At 45.2% G+C, this 17895-nt stretch overlaps 1 pseudogene; it reads left to right on the top strand.

Moving 5' to 3' along the window:
• The first annotated feature begins 220 nt into the window (after nt 1-220).
• Nucleotides 221-16597, top strand: LOC121749235 (annotated as a pseudogene).
• The last annotated feature ends 1298 nt before the right edge of the window (nt 16598-17895 follow it).

Raw genomic sequence — 17895 nt, 5'->3', positions numbered from 1 at the left:
GGGGCGGGCCAAAATAGAAAACTAGGACGGGAGGGAGTACTATTTTCATCTTTCCTTCTGCTTTCCTACCTACTCCTCACAAACCGACAACACACATTTGGCACCACGGCCGCTACTTCATTTAAAATTGAGCACACAAGCTTTCAATTTAGTAGCGGTCCACAAATGGCCTCTGCGTATATACATTATTGAATAAGTTGGATGAATTTGCAAGTTACCAATGGAGGAAACAATGAAGGATTTGGAGGGGAAGAAAGTATGCGTGACTGGCACTTCAGGCTTTGTAGCTTCGTGGCTGGTGAAGCGCCTTCTTCTTTCAGGTTATCGAGTGATCGGCACCGTCAGAGATCCAGGTATACCTATTGATGAATCCGCGAATTTCTGATGTTTGTAAATGCTGGTAGAAGATAAAGACTACGACACAAAGAATTTACGTGGTTCGATTTACTGAAGTAAATCTACGTCCACGGGAAGAAGGGAGGGCAAGATTGTATTGCTTGATCTGGGATTACAGCTTACAACACAGACTTGCTATATGCTATTTTATCTCTAGAGAGCTTAACCTTTTTCTATCTGATCTAAGTTCTATTTATACATTGAACTAAGATCGTGGCTTGCCTCACCACTAAGTCGTGGATGTCGTGTAGGTCATGGCCTAAGATCGTGGATGTAGCGTAGGTCATGGCCTACGATCATGGCCTGAGTTGACACCACGTGGTAGTGGGTGTGTTGGAAGTTGTGGAAATCCTGTATGGGTCCACTAACTCCTTGTTCGGTCGAATACTGAGACCGAACTGCTTTGGTTGCCGATCTGAGAGTAGAGCTTGATGCCGACCTGAGAGCAGAGCTTGATTAGTTGGCTTTTACCGAGCTGTAGGCTGAGGCCGAACTCTTTGTTCGGTCGAATACTGAGACCGAACTGCTTTGGTTGCCGATCTGAGAGTAGAGCTTGATGCGTTGGCTTTTACCGAGCTGTAGGCTGAGGCCGAACTCTTTGGTAATGCCGAACTCATACTCTTCCTTGGGCTTTGGGCTGATGGGCCGTCATTGCTGTTGGGCTTGTTTAGTACGCACCCCATCACTACCCCCCCCGAAGGGCGAAGTGAATCACTTCGGCGAAGTGAGTCACTTCGGCATTCTGGATAAAGGCAAGGGGGAGGCTGATGTCAGGGGACGTGCCTTGCATTAAATGCGACAGTAAAATCCGGCCGTTGAATCCTGAAAAGGTGGGATTCGAAACGGTGCGACGATTTTGAAATATTCGCCGAATCTGATAAATACCTCCTTTCTTCATCATTGAAGCACTTTTGCGATTGCTTCTTCTGCACTCTCTCTTTTTTGCGAAAATTCTCTCTCCGCTTTCAAGAATTTCTTCAGACTTTCTTCACCTTCAAAAAGTAAGAAAAATGTCTTCTTCTTCTTCTTCGGAGTCGGGTAGCGGTAGGATAGGCGGTAAGGGGTCTTCTGGCCGGAAAGAGTCCGGGGAGAAGACCGTAGAGTATTTCCATAGTATTTTGAGTAAGGATACTGTGATATCCCTACCCGAAAAATACTTTTTTCCTGGGGGGAAGGCGGTGGTACCTGACGGTGATCATAGGGCTGACTCCCCGCCGGAGGGTTACGCCACCGTGTACGAGGCCTGCTTAGAATGCGGGCTTCGTTTCCCCCTCCCTTCTGCCTTTATAGATTTACTAGATTTTTTTCAGCTTCCTTTAGGCCAGGTGACTCCGAACTCTTGGAGGCACTTGTCGGCCTTCGCTGCCGAACTCCGTAAGTTAGGAAGGGATTTGTCTTTGAAGGCGATCCTTAAATTCTTTCAATTTAAGAGGAAGGGGTCTTGGTTTTACTTGATCCCTGTACAGCCCTTTAGGGCCTTTTGTAAAACGAAGTGGCCGAAGTGGCAAAACCGCTTCTTCTACTATGATAGGACCGCGGCTCCTAGTTTTCCCTGGAGAGGGCCGAAGTCCGTTATCCGTCATCCTCGGCCTGAACCGTTGGACGAGCTCGATGACGAGCTCAACAAGATTCCCATAGTTAGGAAACAATACACGGAGTCTGAGCTCGTCAAGGGCGACGTCGTGTTCGACATCTCGTCTTCGGACGAAGAGGCCGAGGGTGAGGATTTCTCTTTATCTTTATGCTCTACTGCTTTAACGAAGAAAACTAACCTGGCTTTCTTGCTTTTTGGCAGTGTACATGTTGAATAAGGCTATCCGAAAGTCCTCCGAGCTTGTGGAGCCGGAGAGGCAGAGAGCCCCTCGCTCGGCGTCTGAAGCCGAGAAGAATCCGAAGAGGCAAAAGACCTCTTCTTCGGATCCGAAAGAGCCGGAGCCGTGTTCGGCTAAAGGGAAGGGGAAATTTCATGAGTCCCCAAGAGTGCCGGGGAAAGACCTGGTCATCTCCGAGGTGGTTGCAGACATCCCGGAACACGTCCCTGAGCCTTTTCAATGGCCGACGAATTTTGTGGAGGTAAGCTTTTTGACTTGGCTTCTTTTCCACATTTTTTGATGGCCATTCTGTTGAGTTTTTTCCTTGTTCATCTTCAGAGAGCCAAGCTCGTCTCCGTGGAGCTCTCCAAAGCATCCCACGACTACGAGGAGATGCAGAAGAAGTTGCATCTTGCTCGTAGTCTGGCCGAACAGGCTGAGGCCAAATTTGAGAGGGCCCGAGCTGCTAGGATCTCGGCTCAGGATGAAGCCCGGTCAGCCAAAAACCAGCTCATCATCCTGCAAGAGCAGACGAAGCACCGGGAGGCTCAGAAGGAGGCTGCCGCCGTGGCTGCCCAGGGGGAGGCTCTCCGTGTTTACACGGAGAAACTCTTTTTGAGCAGCCAGTTCTCGGCCTTTGTCGGTAGTCTGGTAAGGCTAATTACCGATAAGGGCGAGCAGGGGGCCGACGTCGTGCTGCCTCTGTACAGCCGAGAGATAGCTGCTCGGCTTCAGAATCTGCCGCTCCTTGAGGAGCTCGCTTCATCCTCGGTCCTGCTTTCTGCAGACCGAGTCCGGAGTTGTCGAGCTGATCGGGACGAGAACCTGGAGGCTATCTTTGCCTCCGTGGGACCCGTTTCACCCGCTTCGACTTACAACGGAGAGGGTGAGGCCGAGCCGCTGGAGCTGGAGGCCGAAGTCGAGCGGGCCGGGCATCCGGAGAAGGAAGCCGATCAGGAGGCGGAGGCGAGGCCGGCAGGATGCGATGCCGAGGCTGAGGTAGCTCAGGAGAAAGAAGCTGAACCAGACCGAGGATCCGGAGACGAAGCTGGCGGAGTATGATTTCGTCTCCCTTCTCTTAGTCTAGTTTCTTCCTTGTAAAATGGCCTTGAAGCCCTCCTAGTGTAAAAAATTTTCCTTGTGAATGAAAAATTCTCTACACTTGTCTTCGTATAGCTTTTCGTACTCGCCTTTATTTGTATTTTACTATCTGCTCGGTACAGCTGCCGAACTAATATAGCTGCTTTGTACTCAAGGAGATGGAGATACTTCACTGGAAACGGCTGTACTCTTCGGCTTTAGACGAAGCTGAGAAAAGAGCTATAGCCGATCAGACGAAGAATGACGAGCTTCTGGCTCGTTTAGTGAAGCTGGAGGCCGATAATAAGGACTTAGAGTCCGATAAGAAGGATCTGGAGGCCGAGCTGAATACGACCATTGCTGAGAGGACTGCGTACGAGGATTACATCCGTGTGCGCGGGGGAGTGACCATATCAGATGTTCAGAGTCGAGTTGACGAACTGTGGGAGGAATATCATGTACTCCGGAGGAACAATGCGCTGGAGAGCTCGGCTTGCCAACAAGTTGTGAAATCATTACGGCGCTGGGCTTCTCGGTACGACATCATTCTTTCCCGGCGTCCCGCAATCGAGAGATTCCTTAGGCATTTCCCGCCAACAGATGCTCGCACTCCAGATCAAGCCTCTGGTTCCCTTGTTCAAAATCCTACTCCAAGTCAACAACGAACTCCGGAACAGCCGGAAACGTCAAGACGAGAACGGGCTCAGGAGCAACCGGAATCGTCAAGACAGGGACGGACTGAAATTCGCCGAGGAGTTGTGACTATGAGCGAGCAAGATCAGCAGATGCTTATTGCAGAGACTCTTCATCGCCGAGGGGTTAGAGCTTCTGGGGCTCGCGGAAGAGGTGTTGGGTCGAGGATAGCATCTCGTCGACCTGCTTATTCTTCATCTGCTCGGAACAACCGAACTCGGCTTCCAGAGGATTTTGCAGATAGGTGGCTTAACTTCAGCAACCCTGGACAGTAGAATAGTCCTTTGTAATAGCGTAACGCCATTTTGTAGGGTAGCTGAGTTGTATGCCGAACAAGATTTGAAAAATGAAATTTTGTTTTCGCTTCTAACACTGTATTTACAGCTTAGCGAAAAAATTTCATCGTACTTGTCCTCGGTCTTATGAAGTAAACTTCTTTGACCGGACTTGGTCCTTGGTCTTGTGAAGTAAACTTCTTTGACCGGACTCGTCTTTGGTCTGATGAAATAAACATCTTTGACCGGACTCGTCTTTGGTCTGATGAAATAAACATCTTTGACCGGACTTGGTTTGTGTTCTAATTTGGCGATTTTTGTCGCCGGGATCGAACTTTCCCTTGTCCTAATTCGGCGAGTTTTATCGCGTGGATCGGACTTTCCCAGTTAACCGAAGTGGTCTTATGCAGTAAACCTCTTTGACCAGACATGGTCGTCCCCGGTCTTATGAGGTAAACTTCTTTGACCGAACTTGGTCGTCCTAATTCGGCGAGGTTTATCGCGTGGATCGGACTTTCCCTTATTGCAGTTCGTTTCAGACGAAGTGCTTATTTCTTAAGCCGAATTGTGGTCTTGTATCTTCCTGAGAAGCTTGGACTCACAATCGTTGGCTTATTGCAGTTCGTTTCAGACGAAGTGCTTGTTAAGCTGAATTGTGGTCTTGTATCCTCCTTAGAAGCTTGGACTCACAATCGTTGGCTTATTGCAGTTCGTTTCAGACGGACTGCTTGTTAAGCTGAATTGTGGTCTTATATCCTCCTTAGAAGCTTGGACTCACAATAGTCTTTAATAATCAATCTAAAAAGGGGATCAGTCTTTAAAGAACGATATACCTTGGTACCATTTGTAAGAGACGACAAGCACATAGAGACAAAACACATAGAGAAAAAAATGAAAAAGATGAAGGAAAAAAACTTTAAACTTTTTATAAAACGACAAGTAAATGCTGGTAGAAGATAAAGACTACGACACAAAGAATTTACGTGGTTCGATTTACTGAAGTAAATCTACGTCCACGGGAAGAAGGGAGGGCAAGATTGTATTGCTTGATCTGGGATTACAGCTTACAACACAGACTTGCTATATGCTATTTTATCTCTAGAGAGCTTAACCTTTTTCTATCTGATCTAAGTTCTATTTATACATTGAACTAAGATCGTGGCTTGCCTCACCACTAAGTCGTGGATGTCGTGTAGGTCATGGCCTAAGATCGTGGATGTAGCGTAGGTCATGGCCTACGATCGTGGCCTGAGTTGACACCACGTGGTAGTGGGTGTGTTGGAAGTTGTGGAAATCCTGTATGGGTCCACTAACTCCTTGTTCGGTCGAATACTGAGACCGAACTGCTTTGGTTGCCGATCTGAGAGTAGAGCTTGATGCCGACCTGAGAGCAGAGCTTGATTAGTTGGCTTTTACCGAGCTGTAGGCTGAGGCCGAACTCTTTGTTCGGTCGAATACTGAGACCGAACTGCTTTGGTTGCCGATCTGAGAGTAGAGCTTGATGCGTTGGCTTTTACCGAGCTGTAGGCTGAGGCCGAACTCTTTGGTAATGCCGAACTCATACTCTTCCTTGGGCTTTGGGCTGATGGGCCGTCATTGCTGTTGGGCTTGTTTAGTACGCACCCCATCACCTATACATTTATATATGCGTAAAATTAATCAAATCAAATCATTAATGACCTGATGAATCGCAATTCGCAGATGACGAGAACAGAGTAGGCCATCTCCGAAGGCTGGAGGGAGCGCGAGAGAGACTGGAGCTAGTTCAGGCCGATCTGCTCAAGGAGGGAAGCTTCGACGACGCCGTTTTCGGATGCCAGGGCGTTTTCCATCTCGCCTCGCCCGTGCTCGGCACCCCTAAGTCCGATGTCAAGGCAAGGCCGCAGTAGCTAATCATAATTGAGCCTGTTAATTGAATTGAATTGAATCGAATTGAATTTAATCAGGTTGAGATACTGTGATACGTTTATTATTTATATATATTTCATATCTTCCATTATTATTTAGTTGCATTATTTAGTTAGATATTTAGGGAGTGCATATTTTTTCATATCTTTTGTCTTGCTCGTTAAGTTAGTATCCGTTATTATAAATAGTGGACATTGTTATTCATTTCATTCCTTCAAGAAATATCAAATTATCTTATTTTCCCAATTTTATCGTCTTCTTTAATTTTCTGCAAACCCTAGTTTTGGAGCTGATCCCAGGGAAGGCCCGTGACGTCCACCTTTATCCTTCCATCATCGATCTCTCGTCGACGTCGAAACTTAGGGGAGAACACCCTTAACAATTGGTGCTTTCATTGTCGTACTCATGGCTCGTTACACCACCGAGGATATCGTTTCCCTATGTGACCGGATGACGACTTTCTGCAATAGATTAAACATGAGATTGGACGCGATGGACGAACTTGAGCAGCCCGTATATCAACCCCCGCACCATCCGATCAGAGAGTTAGATCACCGGCCATCATATTCATATCCACAGGATAGGCGACTCCACCCACAACACCATCCCTACCAAGCCCGTCAGCCCACTTCCTGGGACCCGCCATGGCTGCGCCGGGAAACTATTATTTATATATCTTTCATATCTTGCATTATTATTTAGTTGCATTATTTAGTTAGATATTTAGGGAGTGCATATCTTTTTCATATCTTTTGTCTTGCTCGTTAAGTTAGTATCCACTATTATAAATAGTGGACTTTGTTATTCATTTCATTCATTCATTCAAGAAATATCAAATTATCTTATTTTCCTTTTATCGTGTTTTACTTTCTTTTGCAATCCTAAATCTTGGTTTGATCGATGGGCAAAGCTCCCACGACTACCGTTTATCGTGTTAAGGGAACTTCACCCTTAACAATTGGTGCTTTCATTGAGAGATCTCACCCCCAATTCCTATAGTCATGTCCTACAACTACGCCGCCCACCACCGTACACAACCACCGCCCAATGCGGAGTTTCCCTACTGGCTAGTGCAGCCACACAGCTTCCACAGCGCCGTCCAGCCATGGCAGCAGACGTACCAATTCGGTGTGCCCTTGTGGGAGGAACCAATGCTGCACAACCAGCCCCCACGCCCGAACACCCAACCTTGGCAGCAACCACCCGATCCACCGGCTTGGCAACTCAACCCACAGCCGCAACAGTCAGCTTCACAAGAGCAGGATTGTCAGTTGTTCGGAGGTCGTACGGAACCCGTGTGTTCCCTGCCGGCGGTAACGGACCCGGTGCTGTCGTCGGTCGTCGAATCAATGCCCCTGGACCAAATTAAAGTAATGTTCGAACATATGATGGCAGGTATGGCGAGATTGGAGTCGCGTATGGACGAGATTGACGGACAGCGGCACGCATACCACGAACAGCCATCCTACTGGCCGGTTACAGCTGCTGCCCTGCAGCCACCCTTCACCTACACCGATCCATATAGTCAGCCGCCGTCCTACACTGATCCCTATAGTCAGCCGCAGTACTACACCGATCCCCACACGCAGCTGAGTCCAACACCGCCCTCAACCGGCGGGCCGCCAACACCCCCACAACACTCACCGTCCAGCTGGTGTCCACCGACAGCCACGCCGCTGCCCACTGCTGTTATCCCGATCTCAACCCCTGCCAATGGGTTTGCTGAAATCCAACATTTGCCGCGTCCGCCGCAGCATGCCCAATTTCAGATTTTCGCTGAATCTATCTCTATTTCCAGTGACGTAGAGATGCCGATCATGGAAGAGGTTCGGACAGAAGATTTGCCTCCGATTGAGGTGATAGACGAGGAGGATGGCTCCATTGAGGATGGATTTGATTATTCCACCGAGAAGATTCTTGATTCTTCTACTGGTTTTTGTGGAGTTGAAAAGGCTGCGAAGGAGACGAAACCCAGTGATTTGGGTAATTCCATGAGGTACACCGCGTCAATGGAATTATTGAGTGATTCATCACATGTTAAGAATGTTGCAAATATGAATCATCGATTAACATCACTCGATGTCGATGCCCGTTTGATTCATCCGCAAAATGACACTCTATGCTTGAGCATTCATGGACGCATTCACAAGATTTTAGAACTGAATTATCATGTCCATAAGGGTCTTCCCTTTGTGATTTTTGATGGATATGATGCAGGGAGACGCTCAACTATTCGGTGTATGTTTGACCCAGGAGGATTCCTCGATGCTCATCGTTGCTTCATGGTTCCCACCTTGAGGACAAGGTGGATTTTAACCGCGGGGGAGTTGATACGTTTATTATTTATATATCTTTCATATCTTGCATTATTATTTAATTGCATTATTTAGTTAGATATTTATGGAGTGCATATTTTTTCATATCTTTAGTCTTGCTCGTTAAGTTAGTATCCACTATTATAAATAGTGGACATTGTTATTCATTTCATTCATTCAAGAAAAATATCAAATTATCTTATTTTTCCAATTTTATCGTCTTTTTTAATTTTCTGCAAACCCTAGTTTTGGAGCTGATCCCGAGGAAAGCCCGTGACGTCCACCTTTATCCTTCCGTCGTTGATCTCTCGTCGACGTTGAAACCTTGTTAGGGGAGAACACCCTTAACATACTGCAACCGGGATACTGCAACCGGCAATCGACGGGACGCTGAACGTGTTGCGCTTGTGCAAGCGGAATCCATCGCTGCGGCGCATGGTTCTGACGTCGTCGTCGTCGATGGTGCGGATCCGACCGGATCTCGACGGCGCGGCGCCTCTGGATGAGTCGTCGTGGAGCATCGAGGAGCTGTGCGAGAAGCTGCAGATCTGGTACACGTTGTCGAAAACGCTGGCAGAGAAGGCGGCATGGAGATTCTGCGAGTAGAACGACATCGATCTGGTGACGGTGATGCCATCGTTTGTGATCGGGCCGAGATTTCCCACTGCGTTGAGCTCCATGGCGAGTGATGTGGTTGGATTGCTGAAGGGGGTGAGGGAGAGATTCGAGTGGCATGGAAGGATGAGATATGTTCACATCGATGATGTTGCGTTGAGTCAAATTTTGGTCTATGAGAATCAAAGCGCACGAGACCGTTATCTCTGCAGCTCCACTGTCATCGGTTGATGAACTGGTCGCGATTCTCTCGTCGCGTTATCCGTCCCTACCAATTCCCAAACCGTATCTCTCAAATTTATGAGAACCTGCATTAAATTAATGGTTATTCATTGATTTCAGATTGCACAAACATGAGAGCATCCTTAACCCTGGCCCTAAACCCTAAGCCCGGATTCAGGCACAAGTCCCATCCACGTCATCATTCCCCTAAATTTGACTCCCAGGCCACAACTGCTCTAACCCTGCAGGCCCCAACCCGGGCCACAACTAATAAATGACACTATTCACAACTTTAATCTATTTTACTCGTAAAATTAAAAAAATGCTGGAAATTTAAAACACGGAAAAGTTGTTCTTCGATCGGAAATTGAAAATTACAACATAAAAATTTAAAAATACAAAAAAAACATTAAAACATAACGTCAATGTTGGAAAACGTTGGTGCGTGTCCAAATCTCTTCAATTAGATCGGCTTGGAGGCGAGTGTGTAGTTCGTCTTGGCGCATCGCAGCTGAACGGGCCATGACATTGCGTATGTCGGGAGGAAGGCCCTGCACGGGCGGGGCGGTGACAGTGTAGTCACTCCCGGTGCTGGAGAGCGGATCGTCGCTCCACAAAGTGACATTTTGTTCCTCGTCCTCAACGATCATGTTATGCATTATGATACATGCATACATGATGTCGGCGATTAGTGGACGCTGCCAACCACGGGCCGCCAACCACTGGCCGCTCCCTTCACAATAGCTCACCGTGCTTGGAGGACTCTGAATGCACGTTCCACATCTTTCCGAGCCACCTCTTGACTTTCAGCAAACAATGCCCTTCGACATGTGATAGTCTTCACGAACACGGGCCATCGAGGGTAGATCCCATCTGCCAGATAGTACCCCATACTATACCGACGGTGGTTGGCCGTGAACTTTAAGTTCGGCGCTCGCCCGGCACACAAGTCATTGAACAATGGAGACTCGTTCAACACATTGAGGTCGTTGTTCAACCCCACGACACCAAAGTAGGCATGTCAGATCCACAATTGTTGGTTGGCAACGGCCTCCAACATAATCGTGGGATGTGTGCCTTGTGCCCGCTAGTGTATTGTCCTTGTAATTGATGCATACTGATTGCTGAGAAATGTTGAAGAAACGAAGTGAAACAAGCTTACTGCTCCAAAGCTTCAGGAGCCGTAGGATCGGGCGTTCCATATTTGAGATTAAATCTCAGCCGTCGATTCAACTAGCCGTTGGATTGCAACAGAGTTTGAATAGTTTGTTTAGCTTTATGCAGTTATGTTTGTTGAGCTCTTTCTTTCGGTTTTCATATAAAATGTAAAAGGATTAGAGTCAGTTGTGGTTAATAGCTTGTTTTGATAGTTTCTCAAGAAAGCAATACAATTCTTTTCGCCTCAAAACGTGTTCATCTTTTCGATTGTGTTTCTCGACTAATTCCAACAAGTGGTGCCGTCCGTGGGAACTCCGGTAAGAGTATCGATCGAAATAGGATTAAGGCGAAGCAGAGATGGCTTCAAGATTCGAAGCAGAAAAGTTCACTGGCAAGAACGACTTCAGCCTATGGAGAATGAAGATGAACGCGATGTTGATCCAGCAAGGTTTGTCGGAGGCTTTGACGCCGGCGAGCAAGGCAGATGAAGACCAAGTGCTCGATGAAAAGGCCAAGGTGAAGCATGCAGAGATCTTTGCAAAGGCGCATAGCACGGTTGTGTTATGCCTCGGCGACAAAGTGTTGCGAGAAGTTGCAAAGGAGACAACTGCGGCTGGGATTCTTGAGAAGCTCGAGAACTTATACATGACTAAGTCCCTCGCGAATTGACTCTTTATGAAGCAGAGACTATACTCATATCGTTTCTCGGAAGAGAAGAACATAATTGAGCAGTTGGAGGACTTTGATAAGGCGGTAGATGATCTGGAAAACATTGATGTTTCAATCGGTGATGAAGACAAGGCTATATTGTTGTTAAATGCCCTACCAAAGTCCTATGACCAATTGAGGGATGCCATACTTTTTGGAAGGGAAGGTACGATCACATTTCTTGAAGTTCAGACCGCACTTAGAGCCAAAGAATTACACGAGAAAGGCAACAAGGTGGCAGAAATCATTCCAGAGAGCTTGAACATTAAGAAGTTCAAAACCAAAAGGAACTTCAAGAAAGGTGGTGAAGGCTCCAAGGCATCTTCAAGTGATCAAAAGGAGACACGATCTTGTCATTGGTGCAAGAAACCGGGTCACCTAAAGAAAGACTGTTTTGTTTGGAAGAAGAGGCAGGCTGCTGAGGCTGGACAGGGGAAAACACTACTGACTTCGTGGAAGAAAGGCAAAGAATTACACGAGAAAGGCAACACTACTGACTTCGTGGAAAAACACTACTGACTTCGTGGAAGGTACGATCACCTTTCTTGAAGTTCAGACCGCACTTAGAGCCAAAGAATTACACGAGAAAGGCAACAAGGTGGCAGAAATCATTCCAGAGAGCTTGAACGTTAAGAAGTTCAAAACCAAAAGGAACTTCAAGAAAGGTAGTGAAGGCTCCAAGGCATCTTCAAGTGATCAAAAGGAGACACGATCTTGTCATTGGTGCAAGAAACCGGGTCACCTAAAGAAAGACTGTTTTGCTTGGAAGAAGAGGCAGGCTGCTGAGGCTGGACAGGGGAAAAACACTACTGACTTCGTGGAAGAAAATGATGATTCTCCCGAGGTCTTGAATGTAATGGCGTATGAGGATGGTAGTTCTTGGATTCTTGATTCAGGATGTAGCTTTCACACATGCCCATGTGTGAAGTTCTTCACTGAGCTAAGAGAATCAACTGGCACGGTGGTGCTTGGAAACAATCAAGTGTGGCAAGTTGAGGGCATTGGAAATGTGAGACTCAGATTAGATGATGGCTCTGAAAAGGTATTAAGTGATGTTAGATTGATTCCAACAGTGAAAAGGAATCAGATATCACTAGGAATGCTTGATAAAAAAGGATGCAATTTTGAGTCTTCAGGGGGAGTGATGAAGATCAAAAGGGGCACTGCTGTGGTCATGCATGGGGAAAGAAAAAGGGAGTCTTTATTATCTTTGTGGAGCTGCAGTTAGAATCAATGAAGGCCAATTGAACAATGTTATATCAGACTCTGTAAAAACATGACACTTGAGAATGGGACATACAGCAGATGGAAGCATCAAGGAGTTGATCAAGAAAGGGGTGATCCATGGAGTGGACATCAAGACCAGCGAGCCATGTGAAGAGTGCATTCTTGGCAAATCTAAGAAACTCCCATATCCAAAAGGTAAACACTCTTCACAAGCACCCCTTGAATATGCTCATAGTGACTTATGGCGGCCTGCTCCTGTGAATTCAATTGGAGGAGGGAGATATTATATGACCATAATAGATTACTATTCCAGAAAGATGTGGCTGTATATTTTGAAAGAAAAATCAGAGGCTTTTGCTAGGTTCAAGGAATGGTGCATTATGGTTGAGAGAGAGAAGGGCAGTACATTGAAATGTCTAAGAACAGATAATGGACTTGAGTTCTTGTCCAATGAATTTGATAGATCTGCCAATAGAGAGGGATTAAAAGGCATAGAACGGTTCCCTTAAACCCCCAACAAAATGGGGTGGCAGAGAGAGCCAACCGAACTATTTTGGAAAGGGTCGGATGCATTTTACTCAGTTTTGGGATGGAGAAAAGGTTCTGGGCTGAGGCTGCTACCACTGCTGTCAAATTGATGAACAAGTGTCTTCTTCAGCAATTAAAGGTGATACTCCTGACTTCAAATGGTATGGCAGATATGGAGATTACTCAGACCTTAAGATTTTTGGCTGCCAAGCCTATGCTCATCTCAAGCAAAGTAAGCTGGATGCTAGAGCTTTGAAATGTGTGCTTCTGGGATACCAATCTGGTGTAAAGGGGTACAGACTTTGGTGCATTGAACCTAGAAATCACAAGATCCTTGTGAGCAGAGATGTAGTTTTCAATGAATCTGTGATGCCTCTCAACAAAGGACAAGATGGTGAAAAGTCTGTCATATCTAGGGAATATGCTGCCAGTTCTGAGGTGGAGCCAGATGTGTTAGTTCCAGGTGAAGCTGATGGAAGTGATGATGAGATCATACAGGGAAAATCAGATACAGACCCTGAAGATCTCAGCCAATATCAGTTGGCTCGAGATAGAGCCAGAAGGAAAAATGTCAAGGTTCCTGCCAGATATGCAGATTTAGAGATGGAGTTTGGGGAACCAGCTACCTACAAGGCTGCTATGGAATGCAAAAAGAGAAGTGAATGGATGAAATCTATGATAGATGAGATAGATTCTCTACTAAAGAATGGTACATGGGTGATGGTTGACAGAGTTGAGGGAAGAAGAGTTGTGAGCTGCAAGTGGATCTTCAAAAAGAAATTAGAATATGTTGATAATGTGAAGATCAGATACAAGGCTATGCTTGTAGCAAGGGGCTTCACACAGGAATATGGAGTTGATTACAGTGAAGTCTTCTCATCTGTGGTGAAGCACACCTCTATAAGAACTCTCTTGGTTGTGGTTGCAAAGCTAGACTGGGAACTGGAGCAGCTCGATGTTAAAACAACTTTTCTGCATGCGGATTTGGTAGAAACAATCTACATGCAGCAACCAGAGGGTTTTGCTAAAGCTGGAGATGAGAATAAGGCCTGTCTATTGAAGAAAAACATCTATGGCCTAAAGCAAGCTAGTAGGCAATGGCACATCAAGTTTGATGATCATATTCTGAGGAATGGCTTCACTAGATCAAAGTATGATGAATGCGTTTATATCAAAAAGAAAGAAGGTCTTGTGGTAGCTTACTTACTCATATATGTTGATGATATGCTAGTTGCTGGTTCTTGCAAGAAAGTGATTCAGGAAATAAAAGATGATCTAAGGTCTGCATTTAACATGAAGGATCTGGGAAATGCCAAGAGAATTTTGGGCATGAATATAGTCAGGAACCGATCTAAGAAGGAGATATGGTTAAATCAGTCAGACTATATATCAAGGCTGGTAAAAAGGTTCAAAATGCAAGACTCAAGGCCAACAGCAACCCCTCTGGCTCAGCACTTAAGGTTGTCTCTTGAGCAGAGGCCAAAAACTGAGCAAGAGAAGCTTGAAATGCAAAAAATCCCTTATGCTAATATTGTGGACAGTGTAATGTATGCAATGATAAGATAAAGGCCAGACGTGGCTCAAGCTATCAGTGTCACTAGCAGATTCATGAGTGATCATGGTAAAGAACACTGGCTAGCTCTGAAATGGATTCTGAAATACTTAAATGGAGCTGGGAATATTGGAATTCTGTTCAGAGGGAGTGAGGTGGTAAAGGGAGATGCATTGGTGGGATATTGTGACAGTGTCTATGTAGGGAACATTGATAATAGGAAGTCCCAATCAGGCTACATCTTCACCTTATATGGAGGTGCAGTGAGCTGGAAATCAAGCTTACAGAGTGTGGTTGCCTTGTCTACGACGGAGGCAGAATATATGGCTTTGACAGCAGCTGTGAAAGAATCATTTTGGCTCAAGGGGATAGCAGCAGATTTTGGTGTGGTCCAAGATGCAGTGGCTATTGGCTGTGACAATAACAACGCAATAAGCTTAGCCAAGAACCATATTTTCATGAAAGAAGCAAGCATATAGATGTGCGCTTGCACTTCATTAGAGAGGAAATAGAAAGAGGAAGGGTGAAAGTGTTCAAAGTAGACACTTTGGAGAATCCGGCCGATATGCTTACCAAGACATTGCCAAAGGAAAAGTTTGAGCTATGTTTGAAGTTGGTTGGAATGTGTAAGAAAGATTGACTACTCAGCAAATAGTATTCAAGGTGGAGGATTGTAATTGATGCATACTGATTGCTGAGAAATGTTGAAGAAACGAAGTGAAACAAGCTTACTGCTCCAAAGCTTCAGGAGCCGTAGGATCGGGCGCGCCATATCTGAGATTAAATCTCAGCCGTCGATTCAACTAGCCGTTGGATTGCAACAGAGTTTGAATAGTTTGTTTAGTTTATGCAGTTATGTTTGTTGAGCTCTTTCTTTCAGTTTTCATATAAAATGTGAAAGGATTAGAGTCAGTTGTGCTTAATAGCGTTTTGATAGTTTCTCAAGAAAGCAATACAATTCTTTTCGCCTCAAAACGTGTTCATCTTTTCGATTGTGTTTCTCGACTAATTCCAACAGTCCTCTCTAAGCCGTTGGACAATTCTTCCACTGCCAGTGCATACAGTTGATGTTGTCAAGCATCCCCAGGAAGCCGTGGGTCTGCTCGTGCAAGTTCACCAACTTCCTAACGTCGTCGGTCGTTGGCTTTCTCAAGTACGTATCCTTGAATGCTTCGATGACTGCCCGACAGAATTTAGCTAGGCAATCCCGTCCAGTATGCTCGCATACATGGAGATACTCATCGAACATATCTACTGTAGTTCCGTAAGCGAGTTGACGTATGGAAGACGTGCATTTCTGCAAAGTTGATATACTTTGCCGGCCCACAGCATCGGTGGTTTGGCAGAAATACGAGTCACGAGCTACAACAGCGTTGACAATGCGCAAGACCAAAGGCCTTCGCATCCGGAACCGGCGACGGAATATCTGATCACTCCATCACGGATCGCTAGAGAAATAATCTGTGAAAAGCCGCAAAGCAGCTTGTTCACGGTCTCGGTGAATATACATCCGGGTACGTGGTACCCGGACTTGTTGTTCGTTCCAAGCTTGAATAGCAGCTTGGTAGCGTTCGACTTCGTTGTTGATTTCTTCTTGGATTGCCGGTACCGTCTCTTCTAACATTCGGGACATTTGAGCATCGAATAATTTTTGACGATGTGGCATTTTTTCGAATTTTAGGAAGAGAAATGAAGTTGAATGAATATGAAAATGGATGGAGTGGTATTTATAAATAAATTTTCAAATTAAAAAAAAATTAAGTTGCGGCTCGGCCCGGCCCGAACACGAATTAACGCTGGGCCAGACCGCATTGCGGCCCGTCCTGAACCAATTAACCCTAGGTCGGGCCAGACCCCGGGAGCGTCCTCAGGCCGCAACTGCGGCCCCGGGACCGGCCCAGGCCGCATCTTCCTCTCCTCCAACGCAACGCCCAAGCCGGGACTCGCTCATTGCGGCCCGGCCCAAAGCGTTAAGGATGCTCTGAGAGGCCACATTATGCTTTGGACGTCTCGAAGCTGAAGGGATTGGGAATGACATTCAGATCTATTGAAGAAATGTTTGATGATTGTGTTGAGTCTTTAACCATGCAGGGTCTTCTCTCTCCATAGAGATATTAGTATCTACTTATATTCCTATCATGTGCTACGTACTTAATTAAATCAAATCATTATATAAATAAATTGACCTATAACGGTTCATAATTTTTAGTTTTTGTGATAAAAACTACTTGGGCCTCTTTCAATCATTTGGAATTTCCATCACAAATTGTAGACCCCATTAATCAAATTCTGTATCGTGAAATCATTTCAATTAATCATCTTATGGGATATTTCGGATTTGGATCTCATGCTGTGTTATTGTATCATGAAGTCATTTCAATTAATCATCTCATGGGATATTTCGGATTTGGATCCCCTTCTGTGGCTGATAGCACAACGGGGATGTTGTTACACCCATTCCATTATTTTAATTTAAAATTATAATATTAAAATATTAATATATTTTATTATATAATAATATATTGTATGTGCATATATTGGCATAGCCCCTGCTGGGCATAGCAGGGGATCCTTGCTCGGATATTTCCTAACTTGAACTTTCAAGCAAGTGGCGGATCCAGGATCCGGAAACGGAGAGGGCGGAATAAATAGTATTAGCTTGATTTTGCGCGTGCGTGGCTATTTTTTTTTGTTGTTCGGGGCGACGTTAGAGACAAATGGAGGGGGCGGACGTATAATTTTATGTCCAGATAAAAAGAAATTAGTCGCACGGAGGGGGCGATCACCCCCTCATGCCCCCTAGACCCACTAGTGTTTCAAGTCAACTGACACTCATCAAGTTAAATTATAGAGATCATTAAATGATCGATTTAAGTTCAATGAATTTTAAAGATTGAATTATTGAAAAAATAAAAAAAGTTTGGTAGTTCTCTATTTTAAAAATTCGTATTCTAAATTTTTAAAAAATAAATACGTATTTAATCCCGATTGTAATTATTCCCAAGATGTCCTAGTTCAATCAGTTATGCATATTATTGATGTAACAAACACATGTATTAATTTGATGATGTGACTAAATCTATGCTTCTGACATGCAATATTAAATGATGTCAATATGATTTATGAAATTTTAAAAATAAAAAAATAACTTGTCTTCCATCATTCATGCCAAACGCCAAAATCCTGGTTTTGAAGAAGTAATTGATGTCCCAAATTCAAGCTAAAACAAGTAATTTGATTAAGGTCTCCTCTAACAAGCCATGGAGCTAGTCGAATCATCGCTCTCCATGTGAAAATCCAATCTTCTTTTTGGATTATCGTCGTGCGAATTTGTTGCATCGTTCTTGCTTGAAACCCCTCACTTTGGTGCGTAACGATTACAACATTTGGCTTCTCCACTTTGCCGC

The sequence above is a fragment of the Salvia splendens genome, chromosome 9, assembly GCF_004379255.2.
Source record: "Salvia splendens isolate huo1 chromosome 9, SspV2, whole genome shotgun sequence".
Lineage (NCBI taxonomy): Eukaryota > Viridiplantae > Streptophyta > Magnoliopsida > Lamiales > Lamiaceae > Salvia > Salvia splendens.
The sequence above is the reverse complement of the archived record's forward strand: the minus strand, read 5'-3'. Positions and strand labels throughout refer to the sequence as shown.